The sequence below is a fragment of the Salmo salar genome, chromosome ssa07, assembly GCF_905237065.1.
Source record: "Salmo salar chromosome ssa07, Ssal_v3.1, whole genome shotgun sequence".
Classification (NCBI taxonomy): Eukaryota; Metazoa; Chordata; class Actinopteri; order Salmoniformes; family Salmonidae; genus Salmo; species Salmo salar.
Genome location: NC_059448.1, coordinates 58,306,256 through 58,327,890, shown reverse-complemented (window position 1 = coordinate 58,327,890; position 21,635 = coordinate 58,306,256).

Below are 21,635 nucleotides of genomic sequence, written 5' to 3'. Positions count from 1 at the left end.
AGATCAGCCCTGGTCCCCTGCCTGTTTACATCATGTAACATGAAGAGATCAGCCCTGGTCCCTGCCTGTTTACATCATGTAACAGGTAGAGATCAGCCCTGGTCCCTGCCTGTTTACATCAGGTAACATCATGAAACATGTAGAGATCAGCCCTGGCCCCTGCCTGTTTACATCAGGTAACATGTAGAGATCAGGCCTGGTCCCTGCCTGTTTACATCAGGTAACATCATGAAACATGTAGAGATCAGCCCTGGTCCCCTGCCTGTTTACATCAGGTAACATGTAGAGATCAGCCCTGGTCCCCTGCCTGTTTACATCATGTAACATGAAGAGATCAGCCCTGGTCACAGCCTGTTTACATCAGGTAACATGTAGAGATCAGCCCTGGTCCCTGCCTGTTTACATCAGGCAACATGTAGAGATCAGCCCTGGTCCCTGCCTGTTTACATCAGGTAACATCATGAAACATGTAGAGATCAGCCCTGGTCCCCTGCCTGTTTACATCAGGTAACATGTAGAGATCAGCCCTGGTCCCCTGCCTGTTTACATCATGTAACATGAAGAGATCAGCCCTGGTCACAGCCTGTTTACATCAGGTAACATGTAGAGATCAGCCCTGGTCCCTGCCTGTTTACATCAGGCAACATGTAGAGATCAGCCCTGGTCCCTGCCTGTTTACATCAGGCAACATGTAGAGATCAGCCCTGGTCCCTGCCTGTTTACATCAGGTAACATCATGAAACATGTAGAGATCAGCCCTGGTCCCCTGCCTGTTTACATCAGGTAACATCATGAAACATGTTGTAGAGATCAGCCCTGGTCCCCTGCCTGTTTACATCAGGTAACATCATGAAACATGTTGTAGAGATCAGCCCTGGTCCCCTGCCTGTTTACATCAGGTAACATCATGAAATATGTAGAGATCAGCCCTGGTCCCCTGCCTGTTTACGTCATGTAACATGTTGTGAGGTTAGCCCTGGTCCCTGCCTGTTTACATCAGGTAACATCATGAAACATGTTGTAGAGATCAGCCCTGGTCCACTGCCTGTTTACATCAGGTAACATCATGAAATATGTAGAGATCAGCCCTGGTCCCCTGCCTGTTTACATCATGAAACATGTAGAGATCAGCCCTGGTCCCCTGCCTGTTTACATCAGGTAACATCATGAAACATGTTGTAGAGATCAGCCCTGGTCCCCTGCCTGTTTACATCAGGTAACATCATGAAACATGTAGAGATCAGCCCTGGTCCCCTGCCTGTTTACATCAGGTAACATGTAGAGATCAGCCCTGGCCCCTGCCTGTTTACATCATGTAACATGAAGAGATCAGCCCTGGTCCCCTGCCTGTTTACATCATGTAACATGTAGAGATCAGCCCTGGTCCCTGCCTGTTTACATCATGTAACATCATGAAACATGTAGAGATCAGCCCTGGTCCCCTGCCTGTTTACAACATGAAACATGTAGAGATCAGCCCTGGTCCCTGGCTGTTTACATCATGTAACAGGTAGAGATCAGCCGTGGTCCCTGCCTGTTTACATCAGGTAACATCATGAAACATGTAGAGATCAGCCCTGGTCCCCTGCCTGTTTACATCATGTAACATGAAGAGATCAGCCCTGGTCCCTGCCTGTTTACATCATGTAACAGGTAGAGATCAGCCCTGGTCCCTGCCTGTTTACATCAGGTAACATCATGAAACATGTAGAGATCAGCCCTGGCCCCTGCCTGTTTACATCAGGTAACATGTAGAGATCAGGCCTGGTCCCTGCCTGTTTACATCAGGTAACATCATGAAACATGTGAGATCAGCCCTGGTCCCCTGCCTGTTTACATCAGGTAACATGTAGAGATCAGCCCTGGTCCCCTGCCTGTTTACATCATGTAACATGAAGAGATCAGCCCTGGTCCCTGCCTGTTTACATCAGGTAACATGTAGAGATCAGCCCTGGTCCCTGCCTGTTTACATCAGGCAACATGTAGAGATCAGCCCTGGTCCCTGCCTGTTTACATCAGGTAACATCATGAAACATGTAGAGATCAGCCCTGGCCCCCTGCCTGTTTACATCAGGTAACATCATGAAACATGTAGAGATCAGCCCTGGTCCCTGCCTGTTTACATCAGGCAACATGTAGAGATCAGCCCTGGTCCCTGCCTGTTTACATCAGTTAACATCATGAAACATGTAGAGATCAGGCCTGGTCCCTGCCTGTTTACATCAGGTAACATGTAGAGATCAGCCCTGGTCCCTGCCTGTTTACATCAGGTAACATCATGAAACACATGTAGAGATCAGCCCTGGTCCCCTGCCTGTTTACATCAGGTAACATGAAGAGATCAGCCCTGGTCCCTGCCTGTTTACATTAGGTAACATCATGAAACATGTAGAGATCAGCCCTGGTCCCCTGCCTGTTTACATCAGGTAACATGTAGAGATCAGCCCTGGTCCCCTGCCTGTTTACATCATGTAACATGAAGAGATCAGCCCTGGTCACAGCCTGTTTACATCAGGTAACATGTAGAGATCAGCCCTGGTCCCTGCCTGTTTACATCAGGCAACATGTAGAGATCAGCCCTGGTCCCTGCCTGTTTACATCAGGTAACATCATGAAACATGTAGAGATCAGCCCTGGCCCCTGCCTGTTTACATCAGGTAACATCATGAAACATGTAGAGATCAGCCCTGGTCCCTGACTGTTTACATCAGGTAACATGTAGAGATCAGCCCTGGTCCCTGCCTGTTTACATCAGGTAACATGTAGAGATCAGCCCTGGTCCCTGCCTGTTTACATCAGGTAACATGTAGAGATCAGCCCTGGTCCCCTGCCTGTTTACATCAGATAACATCATGAAACATGTAGAGATCAGCCCTGGTCCCTGCCTGTTTACATCAGGTAACATGTAGAGATCAGCCCTGGTCCCTGCCTGTTTACATCAGGTAACATCATGAAACATGTAGAGATCAGCCCTGGTCCCCTGCCTGTTTACATCAGGTAACATGTAGAGATCAACCCTGGTCCCTGCCTGTTTACATCAGGTAACATCATGAAACATGTAGAGATCAGCCCTGGTCCCCTGCCTGTTTACATCAGGTAACATGCAGAGATCAGCCCTGGTCCCCTGCCTGTTTACATCAGGTAACATCATGAAACATGTAGAGATCAGCCCTGGTCCCTGCCTGTTTACATCAGGTAACATCATGAAACATGTAGAGATCAGCCCTGGTCCCTGCCTGTTTACATCAGGTAACATCATGAAACATGTAGAGATCAGCCCTGGTCCCCTGCCTGTTTACATCAGGTAACATCATGGAATATGTAGAGATCAGCCCTGGTCCCCTGCCTGTTTACGTCATGTAACATGTTGTGAGGTCAGCCCTGGTCCCTGCCTGTTTACATCAGGTAACATCATGAAACATGTTGTAGAGATCAGCCCTGGTCCCCTGCCTGTTTACATCAGGTAACATCATGAAATATGTAGAGATCAGCCCTGGTCCCCTGCCTGTTTACATCATGAAACATGTAGAGATCAGCCCTGGTCCCCTGCCTGTTTACATCAGGTAACATCATGAAACATGTTGTAGAGATCAGCCCTGGTCCGCTGCCTGTTTACATCAGGTAACATCATGAAACATGTAGAGATCAGCCCTGGTCCCCTGCCTGTTTACATCAGGTAACATGTAGAGATCAGCCCTGGCCCCTTCCTGTTTACATCATGTAACATGAAGAGATCAGCCCTTGTCCCCTGACTGTTTACATCTGGTAACATGTAGAGATCAGCCCTGGTCCCTGCCTGTTTACATCATGTAACATCATGAAACATGTAGAGATCAGCCCTGGTCCCCTGCCTGTTTACATCATGAAACATGTAGAGATCAGCCCTGGTCCCTGCCTGTTTACATCATGTAACAGGTAGAGATCAGCCCTGGTCCCTGCCTGTTTACGTCAGGTAACATCATGAAACATGTAGAGATCAGCCCTGGTCCCCTGCCTGTTTACATCATGTAACATGAAGAGATCAGCCCTGGTCCCCTGCCTGTTTACATCATGTAACATGAAGAGATCAGCCCTGGTCCCTGCCTGTTTACATCAGGTAACATCATGAAACATGTAGAGATCAGCCCTGGCCCCTGCCTGTTTACATCAGGTAACATGTAGAGATCAGGCCTGGTCCCTGCCTGTTTACATCAGGTAACATCATGAAACATGTAGAGATCAGCCCTGGTCCCCTGCCTGTTTACATCAGGTAACATGTAGAGATCAGCCCTGGTCCCCTGCCTGTTTACATCATGTAACATGAAGAGATCAGCCCTGGTCACAGCCTGTTTACATCAGGTAACATGTAGAGATCAGCCCTGGTCCCTGCCTGTTTACATCAGGCAACATGTAGAGATCAGCCCTGGTCCCTGCCTGTTTACATCAGGTAACATCATGAAACATGTAGAGATCAGCCCTGGTCCCCTGCCTGTTTACATCAGGTAACATGTAGAGATCAGCCCTGGTCCCCTGCCTGTTTACATCATGTAACATGAAGAGATCAGCCCTGGTCACAGCCTGTTTACATCAGGTAACATGTAGAGATCAGCCCTGGTCCCTGCCTGTTTACATCAGGCAACATGTAGAGATCAGCCCCTGGTCCCTGCCTGTTTACATCAGGCAACATGTAGAGATCAGCCCTGGTCCCTGCCTGTTTACATCAGGTAACATCATGAAACATGTAGAGATCAGCCCTGGTCCCCTGCCTGTTTACATCAGGTAACATCATGAAACATGTTGTAGAGATCAGCCCTGGTCCCCTGCCTGTTTACATCAGGTAACATCATGAAACATGTTGTAGAGATCAGCCCTGGTCCACTGCCTGTTTACATCAGGTAACATCATGAAATATGTAGAGATCAGCCCTGGTCCCCTGCCTGTTTACATCATGAAACATGTAGAGATCAGCCCTGGTCCCCTGCCTGTTTACATCAGGTAACATCATGAAACATGTTGTAGAGATCAGCCCCTGGTCCCCTGCCTGTTTACATCAGGTAACATCATGAAACATGTAGAGATCAGCCCTGGTCCCCTGCCTGTTTACATCAGGTAACATGTAGAGATCAGCCCTGGCCCCTGCCTGTTTACATCATGTAACATGAAGAGATCAGCCCTGGTCCCCTGCCTGTTTACATCAGGTAACATGTAGAGATCAGCCCTGGTCCCTGCCTGTTTACATCATGTAACATCATGAAACATGTAGAGATCAGCCCTGGTCCCCTGCCTGTTTACAACATGAAACATGTAGAGATCAGCCCTGGTCCCTGGCTGTTTACATCATGTAACAGGTAGAGATCAGCCCTGGTCCCTGCCTGTTTACATCAGGTAACATCATGAAACATGTAGAGATCAGCCCTGGTCCCCTGCCTGTTTACATCATGTAACATGAAGAGATCAGCCCCTGGTCCCTGCCTGTTTACATCATGTAACAGGTAGAGATCAGCCCTGGTCCCCTGCCTGTTTACATCAGGTAACATCATGAAACATGTAGAGATCAGCCCTGGCCCCTGCCTGTTTACATCAGGTAACATGTAGAGATCAGGCCTGGTCCCTGCCTGTTTACATCAGGTAACATCATGAAACATGTAGAGATCAGCCCTGGTCCCCTGCCTGTTTACATCAGGTAACATGTAGAGATCAGCCCTGGTCCCCTGCCTGTTTACATCATGTAACATGAAGAGATCAGCCCTGGTCCCTGCCTGTTTACATCAGGTAACATGTAGAGATCAGCCCTGGTCCCTGCCTGTTTACATCAGGCAACATGTAGAGATCAGCCCTGGTCCCTGCCTGTTTACATCAGGTAACATCATGAAACATGTAGAGATCAGCCCTGGCCCCCTGCCTGTTTACATCAGGTAACATCATGAAACATGTAGAGATCAGCCCTGGTCCCTGCCTGTTTACATCAGGTAACATGTAGAGATCAGCCCTGGTCCCTGCCTGTTTACATCAGTTAACATCATGAAACATGTAGAGATCAGGCCTGGTCCCTGCCTGTTTACATCAGGTAACATGTAGAGATCAGCCCTGGTCCCTGCCTGTTTACATCAGGTAACATCATGAAACACATGTAGAGATCAGCCCTGGTCCCCTGCCTGTTTACATCAGGTAACATGAAGAGATCAGCCCTGGTCCCCTGCCTGTTTACATCAGGTAACATCATGAAACATGTAGAGATCAGCCCTGGTCCCTGCCTGTTTACATCATGTAACATGAAGAGATCAGCCCTGGTCCCTGCCTGTTTACATCAGGTAACATGTAGAGATCAGCCCTGGTCCCCTGCCTGTTTACATCAGGTAACATGTAGAGATCAGCCCTGGTCCCTGCCTGTTTACATCAGGTAACATCATGAAACACATGTAGAGATCAGCCCTGGTCCCCTGCCTGTTTACACCAGGTAACATGAAGAGATCAGCCCTGGTCCCCTGCCTGTTTACATCAGGTAACATCATGAAACATGTAGAGATCAGCCCTGGTCCCCTGCCTGTTTACATCAGGTAACATCATGAAACATGTAGAGATCAGCCCTGGTCCCCTGCCTGTTTACATCAGGTAACATCATGAAACATGTAGAGATCAGCCCTGGTCCCTGCCTGTTTACATCAGGTAACATGTAGAGATCAGCCCTGGTCTCCTGCCTGTTTACATCAGGTAACATGTAGAGATCAGCCCTGGTCCCCTGCCTGTTTACGTCATGTAACATGTTGTGAGGTCAGCCCTGGTCCCTGCCTGTTTACATCAGGTAACATCATGAAACATGTTGTACAGATCAGCCCTGGTCCCCTGCCTGTTTACATCAGGTAACATCATGAAATATGTAGAGATCAGCCCTGGTCCCTGCCTGTTTACATCAGGTAACATCATGAAACATGTAGAGATCAGCCCTGGTCCCCTGCCTGTTTACATCAGGTAACATGTAGAGATCAGCCCTGGTCCCCTGCCTGTTTACATCATGTAACATGAAGAGATCAGCCCTGGTCCCTGCCTGTTTACATCAGGTAACATGTAGAGATCAGCCCTGGTCCCTGCCTGTTTACATCAGGCAACATGTAGAGATCAGCCCTGGTCCCTGCCTGTTTACATCAGGTAACATCATGAAACATGTAGAGATCAGCCCTGGCCCCCTGCCTGTTTACATCAGGTAACATCATGAAACATGTAGAGATCAGCCCTGGTCCCTGCCTGTTTACATCAGGTAACATGTAGAGATCAGCCCTGGTCCCTGCCTGTTTACATCAGTTAACATCATGAAACATGTAGAGATCAGGCCTGGTCCCTGCCTGTTTACATCAGGTAACATGTAGAGATCAGCCCTGGTCCCTGCCTGTTTACATCAGGTAACATCATGAAACACATGTAGAGATCAGCCCTGGTCCCCTGCCTGTTTACATCAGGTAACATGAAGAGATCAGCCCTGGTCCCCTGCCTGTTTACATCAGGTAACATCATGAAACATGTAGAGATCAGCCCTGGTCCCTGCCTGTTTACATCATGTAACATGAAGAGATCAGCCCTGGTCCCTGCCTGTTTACATCAGGTAACATGTAGAGATCAGCCCTGGTCCCCTGCCTGTTTACATCAGGTAACATGTAGAGATCAGCCCTGGTCCCTGCCTGTTTACATCAGGTAACATCATGAAACACATGTAGAGATCAGCCCTGGTCCCCTGCCTGTTTACACCAGGTAACATGAAGAGATCAGCCCTGGTCCCCTGCCTGTTTACATCAGGTAACATCATGAAACATGTAGAGATCAGCCCTGGTCCCCTGCCTGTTTACATCAGGTAACATCATGAAACATGTAGAGATCAGCCCTGGTCCCCTGCCTGTTTACATCAGGTAACATCATGAAACATGTAGAGATCAGCCCTGGTCCCTGCCTGTTTACATCAGGTAACATGTAGAGATCAGCCCTGGTCTCCTGCCTGTTTACATCAGGTAACATGTAGAGATCAGCCCTGGTCCCCTGCCTGTTTACATCAGGTAACATCATGAAACATATAGAGATCAGCCCTGGTCCCCTGCCTGTTTACATCAGGTAACATCATGAAACATGTAGAGATCAGCCCTGGTCCCCTGCCTGTTTACATCAGGTAACATCATGAAACATGTTGTAAAGATCAGCCCTGGTCCCCTGCCTGTTTACATCAGGTAACATCATGAAACATGTTGTAGAGTTCAGCCCTGGTCCCCTGCCTTTTTACATCAGGTAACATCATGAAATATGTAGAGATCAGCCCTGGTCCCCTGCCTGTTTACGTCATGTAACATGTTGTGAGGTAAGCCCTGGTCCCTGCCTGTTTACATCAGGTAACATCATGAAACATGTTGTACAGATCAGCCCTGGTCCCCTGCCTGTTTACATCAGGTAACATCATGAAATATGTAGAGATCAGCCCTGGTCCCTGCCTGTTTACATCAGGTAACATCATGAAACATGTAGAGATCAGCCCTGGTCCCCTGCCTGTTTACATCAGGTAACATGTAGAGATCAGCCCTGGTCCCCTGCCTGTTTACATCAGGTAACATGAAGAGATCAGCCCTGGTCCCCTGCCTGTTTACATCAGGTAACATCATGAAACATGTAGAGATCAGCCCTGGTCCCTGCCTGTTTACATCATGTAACATGAAGAGATCAGCCCTGGTCCCTGCCTGTTTACATCAGGTAACATGTAGAGATCAGCCCTGGTCCCCTGCCTGTTTACATCAGGTAACATGTAGAGATCAGCCCTGGTCTCCTGCCTGTTTACATCAGGTAACATGTAGAGATCAGCCCTGGTCCCCTGCCTGTTTACATCAGGTAACATCATGAAACATGTAGAGATCAGCCCTGGTCCCTGCCTGTTTACATCAGGTAACATGTAGAGATCAGCCCTGGTCCCCTGCCTGTTTACATCAGGTAACATGTAGAGATCAGCCCTGGTCCCCTGCCTGTTTACATCAGGTAACATCATGAAACATGTAGAGATCAGCCCTGGTCCCCTGCCTGTTTACATCAGGTAACATCATGAAACATGTTGTAAAGATCAGCCCTGGTACCCTGCCTGTTTACATCAGGTAACATCATGAAACATGTTGTAGAGTTCAGCCCTGGTCCCCTGCCTTTTTACATCAGGTAACATCATGAAATATGTAGAGATCAGCCCTGGTCCCCTGCCTGTTTACGTCATGTAACATGTTGTGAGGTCAGCCCTGGTCCCTGCCTGTTTACATCAGGTAACATCATGAAACATGTTGTACAGATCAGCCCTGGTCCCCTGCCTGTTTACATCAGGTAACATCATGAAATATGTAGAGATCAGCCCTGGTCCCTGCCTGTTTACATCAGGTAACATCATGAAACATGTAGAGATCAGCCCTGGTCCCCTGCCTGTTTACATCAGGTAACATGTAGAGATCAGCCCTGGTCCCCTGCCTGTTTACATCATGTAACATGAAGAGATCAGCCCTGGTCCCTGCCTGTTTACATCAGGTAACATGTAGAGATCAGCCCTGGTCCCTGCCTGTTTACATCAGGCAACATGTAGAGATCAGCCCTGGTCCCTGCCTGTTTACATCAGGTAACATCATGAAACATGTAGAGATCAGCCCTGGCCCCCTGCCTGTTTACATCAGGTAACATCATGAAACATGTAGAGATCAGCCCCTGGTCCCTGCCTGTTTACATCAGGTAACATGTAGAGATCAGCCCTGGTCCCTGCCTGTTTACATCAGTTAACATCATGAAACATGTAGAGATCAGGCCTGGTCCCTGCCTGTTTACATCAGGTAGCATGTAGAGATCAGCCCTGGTCCCTGCCTGTTTACATCAGGTAACATCATGAAACACATGTAGAGATCAGCCCTGGTCCCCTGCCTGTTTACATCAGGTAACATGAAGAGATCAGCCCTGGTCCCCTGCCTGTTTACATCAGGTAACATCATGAAACATGTAGAGATCAGCCCTGGTCCCTGCCTGTTTACATCATGTAACATGAAGAGATCAGCCCTGGTCCCTGCCTGTTTACATCAGGTAACATGTAGAGATCAGCCCTGGTCCCCTGCCTGTTTACATCAGGTAACATGTAGAGATCAGCCCTGGTCCCTGCCTGTTTACATCAGGTAACATCATGAAACACATGTAGAGATCAGCCCTGGTCCCCTGCCTGTTTACACCAGGTAACATGAAGAGATCAGCCCTGGTCCCCTGCCTGTTTACATCAGGTAACATCATGAAACATGTAGAGATCAGCACTGGTCCCCTGCCTGTTTACATCAGGTAACATCATGAAACATGTAGAGATCAGCCCTGGTCCCTGCCTGTTTACATCAGGTAACATGTAGAGATCAGCCCTGGTCCCCTGCCTGTTTACATCAGGTAACATGTAGAGGTCAGCCCTGGTCCCCTGCCTGTTTACATCAGGTAACATCATGAAACATATAGAGATCAGCCCTGGTCCCCTGCCTGTTTACATCAGGTAACATCATGAAACATGTAGAGATCAGCCCTGGTCCCCTGCCTGTTTACATCAGGTAACATCATGAAACATGTTGTAAAGATCAGCCCTGGTCCCCTGCCTGTTTACATCAGGTAACATCATGAAACATGTTGTAGAGTTCAGCCCTGGTCCCCTGCCTTTTTACATCAGGTAACATCATGAAATATGTAGAGATCAGCCCTGGTCCCCTGCCTGTTTACGTCATGTAACATGTTGTGAGGTCAGCCCCTGGTCCCTGCCTGTTTACATCAGGTAACATCATGAAACATGTTGTACAGATCAGCCCTGGTCCCCTGCCTGTTTACATCAGGTAACATCATGAAATATGTAGAGATCAGCCCTGGTCCCTGCCTGTTTACATCAGGTAACATCATGAAACATGTAGAGATCAGCCCTGGTCCCCTGCCTGTTTACATCAGGTAACATGTAGAGATCAGCCCTGGTCCCCTGCCTGTTTACATCAGGTAACATGAAGAGATCAGCCCTGGTCCCCTGCCTGTTTACATCAGGTAACATCATGAAACATGTAGAGATCAGCCCTGGTCCCTGCCTGTTTACATCATGTAACATGAAGAGATCAGCCCTGGTCCCTGCCTGTTTACATCAGGTAACATGTAGAGATCAGCCCTGGTCCCCTGCCTGTTTACATCAGGTAACATGTAGAGATCAGCCCTGGTCCCTGCCTGTTTACATCAGGTAACATCATGAAACACATGTAGAGATCAGCCCTGGTCCCCTGCCTGTTTACATCAGGTAACATGTAGAGATCAGCCCTGGTCCCCTGCCTGTTTACATCAGGTAACATGTAGAGGTCAGCCCTGGTCCCCTGCCTGTTTACATCAGGTAACATCATGAAACATATAGAGATCAGCCCTGGTCCCCTGCCTGTTTACATCAGGTAACATCATGAAACATGTAGAGATCAGCCCTGGTCCCCTGCCTGTTTACATCAGGTAACATCATGAAACATGTTGTAAAGATCAGCCCTGGTCCCCTGCCTGTTTACATCAGGTAACATCATGAAACATGTTGTAGAGTTCAGCCCTGGTCCCCTGCCTTTTTACATCAGGTAACATCATGAAATATGTAGAGATCAGCCCTGGTCCCCTGCCTGTTTACGTCATGTAACATGTTGTGAGGTCAGCCCTGGTCCCTGCCTGTTTACATCAGGTAACATCATGAAACATGTTGTACAGATCAGCCCTGGTCCCCTGCCTGTTTACATCAGGTAACATCATGAAATATGTAGAGATCAGCCCTGGTCCCTGCCTGTTTACATCAGGTAACATCATGAAACATGTAGAGATCAGCCCTGGTCCCCTGCCTGTTTACATCAGGTAACATGTAGAGATCAGCCCTGGTCCCCTGCCTGTTTACATCAGGTAACATGAAGAGATCAGCCCTGGTCCCCTGCCTGTTTACATCAGGTAACATCATGAAACATGTAGAGATCAGCCCTGGTCCCTGCCTGTTTACATCATGTAACATGAAGAGATCAGCCCTGGTCCCTGCCTGTTTACATCAGGTAACATGTAGAGATCAGCCCTGGTCCCCTGCCTGTTTACATCAGGTAACATGTAGAGATCAGCCCTGGTCCCTGCCTGTTTACATCAGGTAACATCATGAAACACATGTAGAGATCAGCCCTGGTCCCCTGCCTGTTTACACCAGGTAACATGAAGAGATCAGCCCTGGTCCCCTGCCTGTTTACATCAGGTAACATCATGAAACATGTAGAGATCAGCACTGGTCCCCTGCCTGTTTACATCAGGTAACATGTAGAGATCAGCCCTGGTCCCCTGCCTGTTTACATCAGGTAACATCATGAAACATATAGAGATCAGCCCTGGTCCCCTGCCTGTTTACATCAGGTAACATCATGAAACATGTAGAGATCAGCCCTGGTCCCCTGCCTGTTTACATCAGGTAACATCATGAAACATGTTGTAAAGATCAGCCCTGGTCCCCTGCCTGTTTACATCAGGTAACATCATGAAACATGTTGTAGAGTTCAGCCCTGGTCCCCTGCCTTTTTACATCAGGTAACATCATGAAATATGTAGAGATCAGCCCTGGTCCCCTGCCTGTTTACGTCATGTAACATGTTGTGAGGTCAGCCCTGGTCCCTGCCTGTTTACATCAGGTAACATCATGAAACATGTTGTACAGATCAGCCCTGGTCCCCTGCCTGTTTACATCAGGTAACATCATGAAATATGTAGAGATCAGCCCTGGTCCCTGCCTGTTTACATCAGGTAACATCATGAAACATGTAGAGATCAGCCCTGGTCCCCTGCCTGTTTACATCAGGTAACATGTAGAGATCAGCCCTGGTCCCCTGCCTGTTTACATCATGTAACATGAAGAGATCAGCCCTGGTCCCTGCCTGTTTACATCAGGTAACATGTAGAGATCAGCCCTGGTCCCTGCCTGTTTACATCAGGCAACATGTAGAGATCAGCCCTGGTCCCTGCCTGTTTACATCAGGTAACATCATGAAACATGTAGAGATCAGCCCTGGCCCCCTGCCTGTTTACATCAGGTAACATCATGAAACATGTAGAGATCAGCCCTGGTCCCTGCCTGTTTACATCAGTTAACATCATGAAACATGTAGAGATCAGGCCTGGTCCCTGCCTGTTTACATCAGGTAGCATGTAGAGATCAGCCCTGGTCCCTGCCTGTTTACATCAGGTAACATCATGAAACACATGTAGAGATCAGCCCTGGTCCCCTGCCTGTTTACATCAGGTAACATGAAGAGATCAGCCCTGGTCCCCTGCCTGTTTACATCAGGTAACATCATGAAACATGTAGAGATCAGCCCTGGTCCCTGCCTGTTTACATCATGTAACATGAAGAGATCAGCCCTGGTCCCTGCCTGTTTACATCAGGTAACATGTAGAGATCAGCCCTGGTCCCCTGCCTGTTTACATCAGGTAACATGTAGAGATCAGCCCTGGTCCCTGCCTGTTTACATCAGGTAACATCATGAAACACATGTAGAGATCAGCCCTGGTCCCCTGCCTGTTTACATCAGGTAACATGAAGAGATCAGCCCTGGTCCCCTGCCTGTTTACATCAGGTAACATCATGAAACATGTAGAGATCAGCCCTGGTCCCCTGCCTGTTTACATCAGGTAACATGTAGAGATCAGCCCTGGTCCCCTGCCTGTTTACATCATGTAACATGAAGAGATCAGCCCTGGTCACAGCCTGTTTACATCAGGTAACATGTAGAGATCAGCCCTGGTCCCTGCCTGTTTACATCAGGCAACATGTAGAGATCAGCCCTGGTCCCTGCCTGTTTACATCAGGTAACATCATGAAACATGTAGAGATCAGCCCTGGCCCCCTGCCTGTTTACATCAGGTAACATCATGAAACATGTAGAGATCAGCCCTGGTCCCTGCCTGTTTACATCAGGTAACATGTAGCGATCAGCCCTGGTCCCTGCCTGTTTACATCAGGTAACATGTAGAGATCAGCCCTGGGCCCTGCCTGTTTACATCAGGTAACATCATGAAACATGTAGAGATCAGCCCTGGTCCCTGCCTGTTTACATCAGGTAACATGTAGAGATCAGCCCTGGTCCCTGCCTGTTTACATCAGGTAACATCATGAAACATGTAGAGATCAGCCCTGGTCCCCTGCCTGTTTACATCAGGTAACATGTAGAGATCAGCCCTGGTCCCTGCCTGTTTACATCAGGTAACATCATGAAACATGTAGAGATCAGCCCTGGTCCCTGCCTGTTTACATCAGGTAACATCATGAAACATGTAGAGATCAGCCCTGGTCCCCTGCCTGTTTACATCAGGTAACATCATGAAACATGTAGAGATCAGCCCTGGTCCCCTGCCTGTTTACATCAGGTAACATCATGAAACATGTAGAGATCAGCCCTGGTCCCCTGCCTGTTTACATCAGGTAACATCATGAAACATGTAGAGATCAGCACTGGTCCATGCCTGTATACATCAGGTAACATGTAGAGATCAGCCCTGGTCCCTGCCTGTTTACACCAGGTAACATGTAGAGATCAGCCCTGGTCCCTGCCTGTTTACATCAGGTAACATGTAGAGATCAGCCCTGGTCCCTGCCTGTTTACATCAGGTAACATGTAGAGATCAGCCCTGGTCCCCTGCCTGTTTACATCAGGTAACATCATGAAACATGTAGAGATCAGCCCTGGTCCCTGCCTGTTTACATCATGAAACATGTAGAGATCAGCCCTGGTCCCCTGCCTGTTTACATCATGTAACATGAAGAGATCAGCCCTGGTCCCTGCTTGTTTACATCAGGTAACATGTAGAGATCAGCCCTGGTCCCTGCCTGTTTACATCAGGCAACATGTAGAGATCAGCCCTGGTCCCTGCCTGTTTACATCAGGCAACATGTAGAGATCAGCCCTGGTCCCTGCCTGTTTACATCAGATAACATCATGAAACATGTAGAGATCAGCCCTGGTCCCCTGCCTGTTTACATCAGGTAACATCATGAAACATGTTGTAGAGATCAGCCCTGGTCCCCTGCCTGTTTACATCAGGTAACATCATGAAACATGTTGTAGAGATCAGCCCTGGTCCCCTGCCTGTTTACATCAGGTAACATCATGAAATATGTAGAGATCAGCCCTGGTCCCCTGCCTGTTTACGTCATGTAACATGTTGTGAGGTCAGCCCTGGTCCCTGCCTGTTTACATCAGGTAACATCATGAAACATGTTGTAGAGATCAGCCCTGGTCCCCTGCCTGTTTACATCAGGTAACATCATGAAATATGTAGAGATCAGCCCCTGGTCCCCTGCCTGTTTACATCATGAAACATGTAGAGATCAGCCCTGGTCCCCTGCCTGTTTACATCAGGTAACATCATGAAACATGTTGTAGAGATCAGCCCTGGTCCCCTGCCTGTTTACATCAGGTAACATCATGAAACATGTAGAGATCAGCCCTGGTCCCCTGCCTGTTTACATCATGTAACATGAAGAGATCAGCCCTGGTCCCTGCCTGTTTACATCATGTAACAGGTAGAGATCAGCCCTGGTCCCTGCCTGTTTACATCAGGTAACATCATGAAACATGTAGAGATCAGCCCTGGCCCCTGCCTGTTTACATCAGGTAACATGTAGAGATCAGGCCTGGTCCCTGCCTGTTTACATCAGGTAACATCATGAAACATGTAGAGATCAGCCCTGGTCCCCTGCCTGTTTACATCAGGTAACATGTAGAGATCTGCCCTGTTCCCCTGCCTGTTTACATCATGTAACATGAAGAGATCAGCCCTGGTCCCTGCCTGTTTACATCAGGTAACATGTAGAGATCAGCCCTGGTCCCTGCATGTTTACATCAGGCAACATGTAGAGATCAGCCCTGGTCCCTGCCTGTTTACATCAGGTAACATCATGAAACATGTAGAGATCAGCCCTGGCCCCCTGCCTGTTTACATCAGGTAACATCATGAAACATGTAGAGATCAGCCCTGGTCCCTGCCTGTTTACATCAGGTAACATGTAGAGATCAGCCCTGGTCCCTGCCTGTTTACATCAGTTAACATCATGAAACATGTAGAGATCAGGCCTGGTCCCTGCCTGTTTACATCAGGTAACATGTAGAGATCAGCCCTGGTCCCTGCCTGTTTACATCAGGTAACATCATGAAACACATGTAGAGATCAGCCCTGGTCCCCTGCCTGTTTACATCAGGTAACATGAAGAGATCAGCCCTGGTCCCCTGCCTGTTTACATCAGGTAACATCATGAAACATGTAGAGATCAGCCCTGGTCCCCTGCCTGTTTACATCATGAAACATGTAGAGATCAGCCCTGGTCCCCTGCCTGTTTACATCATGTAACATGAAGAGATCAGCCCTGGTCCCTGCCTGTTTACATCAGGTAACATGTAGAGATCAGCCCTAGTCCCCTGCCTGTTTACATCAGGTAACATGTAGAGATCAGCCCTGGTCCCTGCCTGTTTACATCAGGTAACATCATGAAACACATGTAGAGATCAGCCCTGGTCCCCTGCCTGTTTACATCAGGTAACATGAAGAGATCAGCCCTGGTCCCTGCCTGTTTACATCAGGTAACATCATGAAACATGTAGAGATCAGCCCTGGTCCCCTGCCTGTTTACATAAGGTAACATCATGAAACATGTAGAGATCAGCCCTGGTCCCTGCCTGTTTACATCAGGTAACATGTAGAGATCAGCCCTGGTCCCCTGCCTGTTTACATCAGGTAACATGTAGAGATCAGCCCTGGTCCCCTGCCTGTTTACATCAGGTAACATCATGAAACATATAGAGATCAGCCCTGGTCCCCTGCCTGTTTACATCAGGTAACATCATGAAACATGTAGAGATCAGCCCTGGTCCCCTGCCTGTTTACATCAGGTAACATCATGAAACATGTTGTAGAGATCAGCCCTGGTCCCCTGCCTGTTTACATCAGGTAACATCATGAAACATGTTGTAGAGTTCAGCCCTGGTCCCCTGCCTTTTTACATCAGGTAACATCATGAAATATGTAGAGATCAGCCCTGGTCCCCTGCCTGTTTACGTCATGTAACATGTTGTGAGGTCAGCCCTGGTCCCTGCCTGTTTACATCAGGTAACATCATGAAACATGTTGTACAGATAAGCCCTGGTCCCCTGCCTGTTTACATCAGGTAACATCATGAAATATGTAGAGATCAGCCCTGGTCCCTGCCTGTTTACATCAGGTAACATCATGAAACATGTAGAGATCAGCCCTGGTCCCCTGCCTGTTTACATCAGGTAACATGTAGAGATCAGCCCTGGTCCCCTGCCTGTTTACATCATGTAACATGAAGAGATCAGCCCCTGGTCCCTGCCTGTTTACATCAGGTAACATGTAGAGATCAGCCCTGGTCCCTGCCTGTTTACATCAGGCAACATGTAGAGATCAGCCCTGGTCCCTGCCTGTTTACATCAGGTAACATCATGAAACATGTAGAGATCAGCCCTGGTCCCTGCCTGTTTACATCAGGTAACATGTAGAGATCAGCCCTGGTCCCTGCCTGTTTACATCAGGTAACATGTAGAGATCAGCCCTGGTCCCTGCCTGTTTACATCAGTTAACATCATGAAACATGTAGAGATCAGGCCTGGTCCCCTGCCTGTTTACATGAGGTAACATGTAGAGATCAGCCCTGGTCCCTGCCTGTTTACATCAGGTAACATCATGAAACACATGTAGAGATCGGCCCTGGTCCCCTGCCTGTTTACATCAGGTAACATGAAGAGATCAGCCCTGGTCCCCTGCCTGTTTACATCAGGTAACATCATGAAACATGTAGAGATCAGCCCTGGTCCCCTGCCTGTTTACATCAGGTAACATCATGAAACATGTAGAGATCAGCCCTGGTCCCCTGCCTGTTTACATCAGGTAACATCATGAAACATGTAGAGATCAGCCCTGGTCCCTGCCTGTTTACATCAGGTAACATGTAGAGATCAGCCCTGGTCCCTGCCTGTTTACACCAGGTAACATGTAGAGATCAGCCCTGGTCCCTGCCTGTTTACATCAGGTAACATGTAGAGATCAGCCCTGGTCCCCTGCCTGTTTACATCAGGTAACATGTAGAGATCAGCCCTGGTCCCCTGCCTGTTTACATCAGGTAACATCATGAAACATGTAGAGATCAGCCCTGGTCCCTGCCTGTTTACATCAGGTAACATGTAGAGATCAGCCCTGGTCCCTGCCTGTTTACACCAGGTAACATGTAGAGATCAGCCCTGGTCCCTGCCTGTTTACATCAGGTAACATGTAGAGATCAGCCCTGGTCCCCTGCCTGTTTACATCAGGTAACATGTAGAGATCAGCCCTGGTCCCCTGCCTGTTTACATCAGGTAACATCATGAAACATATAGAGATCAGCCCTGGTCCCCTGCCTGTTTACGTCATGTAACATGTTGTGAGGTCAGCCCTGGTCCCTGCCTGTTTACATCAGGTAACATCATGAAACATGTTGTACAGATCAGCCCTGGTCCCCTGCCTGTTTACATCAGGTAACATCATGAAATATGTAGAGATCAGCCCTGGTCCCCTGCCTGTTTACATCATGAAACATGTAGAGATCAGCCCTGGTCCCCTGCCTGTTTACATCAGGTAACATCATGAAACATGTAGAGATCAGCCCTGGTCCCTGCCTGTTTACATCAGGTAACATGTAGAGATCAGCCCTGGTCCCTGCCTGTTTACACCAGGTAACATGTAGAGATCAGCCCTGGTCCCTGCCTGTTTACATCAGGTAACATGTAGAGATCAGCCCTGGTCCCCTGCCTGTTTACATCAGGTAACATGTAGAGATCAGCCCTGGTCCCCTGCCTGTTTACATCAGGTAACATCATGAAACATGTAGAGATCAGCCCTGGTCCCCTGCCTGTTTACATCAGGTAACATCATGAAACATGTATAGATCAGCCCTGGTCCCCTGCCTGTTTACATCAGGTAACATCATGAAACATGTAGAGATCAGCCCTGGTCCCTGCCTGTTTACATCAGGTAACATGTAGAGATCAGCCCTGGTCCCTGCCTGTTTACACCAGGTAACATGTAGAGATCAGCCCTGGTCCCTGCCTGTTTACATCAGGTAACATGTAGAGATCAGCCCTGGTCCCCTGCCTGTTTACATCAGGTAACATGTAGAGATCAGCCCTGGTCCCCTGCCTGTTTACATCAGGTAACATCATGAAACATATAGAGATCAGCCCTGGTCCCCTGCCTGTTTACGTCATGTAACATGTTGTGAGGTCAGCCCTGGTCCCTGCCTGTTTACATCAGGTAACATCATGAAACATGTTGTACAGATCAGCCCTGGTCCCCTGCCTGTTTACATCAGGTAACATCATGAAATATGTAGAGATCAGCCCTGGTCCCCTGCCTGTTTACATCATGAAACATGTAGAGATCAGCCCTGGTCCCCTGCCTGTTTACATCAGGTAACATCATGAAACATGTTGTAGAGATCAGCCCTGGTCCCCTGCCTGTTTACATCAGGTAACATCATGAAACATGTAGAGATCAGCCCTGGTCCCCTGCCTGTTTACATCAGGTAACATGTAGAGATCAGCCCCTGGTCCCTGCCTGTTTACATCATGTAACATGAAGAGATCAGACCTGGTCCCTGCCTGTTTACATCAGGTAACATGTAGAGATCAGCCCTGGTCCCCTGCCTGCTTACATCAGGTAACATGTAGAGATCAGCCCTGGTCCCTGCCTGTTTACATCATGTAACATGAAGAGATCAGCCCTGGTCCCTGCCTGTTTACATCAGGTAACATGTAGAGATCAGCCCTGGTCCCCTGCCTGTTTACATCAGGTAACATGAAGAGGTCAGCCCTGGTCCCTGCCTGTTTACATCAGGTAACATCATGAAACATGTAGAGATCAGCCCTGGTCCCTGCCTGTTTACATCAGGTAACATCATGAAACATGTAGAGATCAGCCCTGGTCTCCTGCCTGTTTACATCATGAAACATGTAGAGATCAGCCCTGGTCCCCTGCCTGTTTACATCATGTAACATGAAGAGATCAGCCCTGGTCCCCTGCCTGTTTACATCAGGTAACATCATGAAACATGTAGAGATCAGCCCTGGTCCCTGCCTGTTTACATCAGGTAACATGTAGAGATCAGCCCTGGTCCCTGCCTGTTTACATCAGTTAACATCATGAAACATGTAGAGATCAGGCCTGGTCCCCTGCCTGTTTACATCAGGTAACATCATGAAACATGTAGAGATCAGCCCTGGTCCCCTGCCTGTTTACATCAGGTAACATGTAGAGATCAGCCCTGGTCCCCTGCCTGTTTACATCAGGTAACATCATGAAACATGTAGAGATCAGCCCTGGTCCCCTGCCTGTTTACATCAGGTAACATGTAGAGATCAGCCCTGGTCCCCTGCCTGTTTACATCAGGTAACATCATGAAACATGTTGTAGAGATCAGCCCTGGTCCCTGCCTGTTTACATCAGGTAACATCATGAAACATGTAGAGATCAGCCCTGGTCCCCTGCCTGTTTACATCAGGTAACATGTAGAGATCAGCCCTGGTCCCCTGCCTGTTTACATCAGGTAACATCATGAAACATGTTGTAGAGATCAGCCCTGGTCCCCTGCCTGTTTACATCAGGTAACATCATGAAACATGTTGTAGAGTTCAGCCCTGGTCCCCTGCCTTTTTACATCAGGTAACATCATGAAATATGTAGAGATCAGCCCTGGTCCCCTGCCTGTTTACGTCATGTAACATGTTGTGAGGTCAGCCCTGGTCCCTGCCTGTTTACATCAGGTAACATCATGAAATATGTAGAGATCAGCCCTGGTCCCTGCCTGTTTACATCAGGTAACATCATGAAACATGTAGAGATCAGCCCTGGTCCCCTGCCTGTTTACATCAGGTAACATGTAGAGATCAGCCCTGGTCCCCTGCCTGTTTACATCATGTAACATGAAGAGATCAGCCCTGGTCCCTGCCTGTTTACATCAGGTAACATGTAGAGATCAGCCCTGGTCCCTGCCTGTTTACATCAGGCAACATGTAGAGATCAGCCCTGGTCCCTGCCTGTTTACATCAGGTAACATCATGAAACATGTAGAGATCAGCCCTGGCCCCCTGCCTGTTTACATCAGGTAACATCATGAAACATGTAGAGATCAGCCCTGGTCCCTGCCTGTTTACATCAGGTAACATGTAGAGATCAGCCCTGGTCCCTGCCTGTTTACATCAGTTAACATCATGAAACATGTAGAGATCAGGCCTGGTCCCCTGCCTGTTTACATGAGGTAACATGTAGAGATCAGCCCTGGTCCCTGCCTGTTTACATCAGGTAACATCATGAAACACATGTAGAGATCAGCCCTGGTCCCCTGCCTGTTTACATCAGGTAACATGAAGAGATCAGCCCTGGTCCCCTGCCTGTTTACATCAGGTAACATCATGAAACATGTAGAGATCAGCCCTGGTCCCCTGCCTGTTTACATCAGGTAACATCATGAAACATGTAGAGATCAGCCCTGGTCCCCTGCCTGTTTACATCAGGTAACATCATGAAACATGTAGAGATCAGCCCCTGGTCCCTGCCTGTTTACATCA